Genomic DNA, 5,135 nt, shown 5'->3' on the forward strand with positions numbered 1-5,135 from the left:
TTTATCCAATGATGTCAGATAGGATTCAAGGTGTTATAACTATTTCTTATATCTGATGAGACTTGATTAGTGTTCAAGCATGTGGTCAGTTTTAGAGAAAATACCACAAGGGGCAGAGACTGTATATTATTTTGTCTCTGGGGAAAATGTTCTGAAAATATCTGATAGGCCTATTTTATTACAATGTCTGTTATATCTAGCATTTTCTATTTAGTTTTGTCTGAATGACAAGTCTACTGGTGAGACTGGGGTATTAAAGTCTTAGAAGTCAATATGTGACATAAACTGCAATAATGTTTTTTTCACAAACATGAGTTCCCTTATGTTTGGACCATAATGTCAAAAACTGAAATCTTGTCTTGGTGGATATTTCCTTTGATGCATGTGTCATGTCCTTCCCTCTCTCTTCCGATTAGTTTTGGCTTGAAGTATATTTTGTTAAATATTAAAATGGCTACATCAGTTTGTTTTTCAGGTCGATGTGCTTGGAATATCTTTTTCCAACCCTTTACCCTGAGATAATGTCTATCTTTGATGATGAGATGTGTTTCTTGAATGCAGCAAAAACTTGGGTCCTGGTTTTGATCCCATTCTGTTAGTCTGTGACTTTTAATTGGGTAATTAAGACCACTGATATTGAGAAATATCAATGAACAATGATTATTAATTTCTGTTATTTTGTTGGTGGTGATGTTAGTAATGAGTATGGTAGCAATGATGCATGTGTGTGTGTGTGTGTGTGTGTGTGTGTGTGTGTGTGTGTGTGCATATGAGCATGAGCATGCACACATGCAACATATTTCTCTTCCCTTGATTTTGGTGGTCTAGGATTATTGATCCCATAAGTTTTTATTGTTGTAGTTAACCTCTTTAGGTTGGAATTCTCCTTCTAGTATCATCTGTAGGACAGGATTTATAGAGAAATGTTGCTTAAATTTGATTTTATCATAAAATATTTTATTTTCTTTAGCTATTGTTATTGAAAGTTTTTCTGGGTATCGTAATCTGGGCTGACATCTGTGGTCTCTTAGAGTCTGCGGGACATTTTCATACACACCATTCCAATGTCTTTTCCTTGGGCTCCAGCTATGTTGGAATATTCAGTGCCTGCTATGATGGGGTTGCTTAACTCTAGTGGAGACATATCCTAGATGTTAATGTTTTTATGTTGTTTTCTAGGCATCTGGGATTGGGATAATAATAAGTCTAGGTGATTATATCTGGATTTGGCTCTGTTCCTTGGTTTCTGCTTCCTCTCTGGACTTTAGGAGAGTGTAGTGACTATGAGCTGCCTAGTAGGAATATTCTGTAGCCCTATTTCTCAGGCCTGCTCAGCTGGTGTGTCCCCAGAGTATGCCTTTGTTGGAAACTAGAACAATCAGTCAGGAAAAGAAAGTTTGGGCTAGAAGATCTTTGTGATTTGTTGGGGACAGGATAGTAAAGGGAATAAATACTGTAGCAGATTTTCTGCTATAGAAACAAAAATAAGACATAAGGGATTAAATTTGGGGGAGCAGAGGAAGAAAATATCTAAAGTCAGCCTACCTGTTTTAAAATGAAAAAACATTTTATTGTCAATATTGTTTCTTTAATTAGCATATTATGTCAAGCTGAAGTTATGGAATGCTGCTAGAACCAAGACCACTTGTTTTAAAACTTTATGCTAGTACATTGTGAGCTAAAAAGAATTTTGAATACCTCACTGGTTTTAATTTAAATACTCATTAATCTTATAAGTCAGTTTGGTGTTGTGTAAATGCTATACAAATGACTTGTACAGTAAAACTTAAAGCTACTAGAGAAAGAAATTAAAGAATTTATCAGAAGACAGAAAGACCTACCACATTCATTAATACTATAAAAGTTCATCTTACCCAAGTAATCTGCAGATTCAACACAATCTTCAAAGAAACTGAAGTTCTTCAGAGAAACTGAAAAAGCATCTTTTTTACTTTTATAATTACCATTTTATTGGTATATGTTTGGTTTTTTTCTTTATAATTATAAAGTTTCCAGAAAGAACACTAAAGTTGTTGACATTTTAAAAAGGCACAGCATGAGCTAAGTCCCATTACTCTCTGAGTCTTTGATGGGCTCAGCAGGGTGATGCATACTGACCTTTCTCTCACCAGGGAAAACAATAGAACGTTTATCATATCAATAAGTGCAAGCAGAGGTATAGTGCAGGCTAATCATTTTTATCTTGTCTGAAAGTTAGCAAATTATTTTAATATCAATACTTATGTCTTGAGAATTCTTTTGAGTAAGAGTTCCATAAATCTGCTCCAAGTTTATCCTGACATTTACATAAGAAGCCTATTATCCCAGTCTTCCACCTTCCCATCTTCATTTTACTTATTTATCTACTCCAATTATGATCTGTTTGTTAAAATCTAGTTCATTTTTGTAGAGCTGACACAATTTATGTGCACGTATTCTAACTATCTCCAAGTATGTATGTGATACACTGAAAACTTGATTTATCATGTTTTTTGCTGGAGTTTTTTATTTAATGCAAATTCGAAGTCTAAACCCTGCCATTTTAACACTTAAGTAAAGTCACTTTTACATCACATACTCCAAAACAAAATTCAGTATGTCAAATCTACTGTATCTTTTATAGGTTTGATGAAAAATTCAAGCTCTATTTTGATAATCAGTTTTAACAGAAAAACAATTTTAATTTCCTATGGAAATGCCTAGGATTCCATAACCTAGGGTGTAGCAAACACTATGAGTAACAACAGTACTGACAGAGGTAGCTCTGTCCCTGATTCCAAGCTATATTATAGAACTATGTACATGAAAACAGTCTGGTACTGACGTAAAAACAAACTCACTGACCAACAGTGCAACTGAGGAGTAACATGTAAACTTTGTTTAACAAAGAGACTAGTGATTCACACTGGCGAAAAGACAGCATCTTCAAAGAATGGTTCTGGTCAGACAGGACAACTATAGGAAGAAGTATGGAACTGTCCTTACTTCTCACCCAGCACAAAAGTCAACTCCAAACAAACCAAGAACCTTGACACAGGACCTCACACCCTGAATGAACAGAGGAGAAATGTGCTTGAACTCAAAGGCCCAGGATAAGATTTTCTGTTCAAGATCCTGATAATGCAGACATTAAGGCCAACAAGTAATAAATGAGACCTCAGGAAATTAAAATTCTCCTATATAACAAATAACAACTGTATTCCAAGTGAAGAGAAAGCCTACAGAATGGAGGGAGATCTTCATCTGCCATGCATCAGACATAGGATTAATATTCAGAATATATAAAGAACTCAAAAAATTAAACACCAAAAAAGCAACTCACTAATCAGAACTAAAGACACCCATTCTTGCAGTAGAGAGGAACTAACACAAAGACCCACAACTAGACAATGTGCAGAAACTGAGAGACTTCCACATCAAATCGCCCCTCTCAAGGCTCAGGGATCCATGTGGAAGAGGAGGTGTGAAGGTTGTAAGACCCAGAGTAATGGATGACTCCAAATAAACAGTGTCCTCTAGACACAACGGGACTGGTTCACAGAGAACTCACAGAGACACCATGCCCAAGACCTGTACAGATCAAGCAAGACTAAACTCCCTCCACTGAAAGCAGAGGCAAATGCAAAGTCCCATCCCAACCAAGAAATCATTTGCAATTGGTATTTGCTGGGGAAACTGGAAGTCAGTTTCTCTAAGTCACTGGCTTTGTTGACTACACTCCAGGGCAGCCTAACACAAAACACACTCCCTGGGTCTTTTTTAAGGTTTTTGTTTTGTTTTTGTTTTGTTTTGTTTGGGCATTTCTGTTTGAATGGTTTCTTGCTTGTTTTGATTTTTGTTTTGTTTAAGTTGGTTTTTTGAGACAGGAAGAGAGAAAAAGAACATGAGGTTGGATGTGGGAGGAGTTGGGGGTAAAGAAAACACAGTAAAAATATATTGCATTAAAATATAATTTATTTTTGTAAATGTGTGTGTGCGTGTTTTGCCTGAATGTATGTGAGTACCATGCATAGAGGTTAGAAGAGGGCATCAGATCCCCTGGGACTGGAGTTTCAGATAGTTATGAGTCATCATGACAGTGTTGGAATTGAACTCCAATCCTCTGCAAGAACAATTGCTCTTAATCACTGAGCCAACTCTTCATCCCTGAAAAAAAATTTTTAATTAAAAAATGAAAATAACCCACAAAAAAGAGACAAGAAACAACCCACCTAAAAATAGAACCTGAGACTAAGTGATAGATTTTTAAATGATGAAACACAAATGACTGGGAAACTTAAAGAATGATGTTCAACATCCTCGGTCATCGGGGAAATGCAAATTAAACTACTTGATATCCTGCCCCAGTCAGAATGGCTGAGATTAAATTAAAATCTCCTGAACAGAACACCAATGGCTTATGCTCTAAGATCAAGAATCGACAAATGGGAGCTCATGAAATTACAAAGCTTCTGTAAGACCATAGGACAAAACAGCAACCAACAGGTTGGGGAAAGATCATTACTAATCCTACATCTGATAGAGGACTAGTATCCAATATATACAAAGAGCTCAAGAAGTTGGCTCCATAGAACCATAATTTTATTTTAAAATGGGATTTTGTTGTTATTATTCAATTAATATTCAATTGAAGAATACCAAATGGATGATAAGCACCAGAAAAATGCAAATCAAAACAACCCTGAGATTATACCTCACACCAGTCACAATGACTAAGATCAAAAACACAGGTGACAGCAGATGCTGGTGAGGATTTGGAAAAAGAGGAACACTTCTCCACTGTTGGTAGGATTGCAAGCTGGTACAACCACTCTGGAAATCAGTCTGGTGGTTCCTCAGAAAATTGGACATAGTACTACCTGAGGATTCAGTTATACCACTCCTGGACATATATGCAAAAGATGCTCCAACATATAACAAGGACACTTGCTCCATTATGTTCATAGCAGCTTTATTTATAATGACCAGAAGCTGGACAGAATACAGATGTCCTCAACAGAGGAATAGATACAGAATATGTGGTTCATTTACACAATGGAATACTACTCAGCTATTAAAAAACAATGACTACATTAAATTCCTAGGCAAATGGGTGGAAATTGAAGCTATCATCCTGAGTGAGGTAACCCAGTCAC

This window comes from Micromys minutus (genome assembly GCF_963924665.1).
Source record: "Micromys minutus genome assembly, chromosome: 24".
Classification (NCBI taxonomy): domain Eukaryota; kingdom Metazoa; phylum Chordata; class Mammalia; order Rodentia; family Muridae; genus Micromys; species Micromys minutus.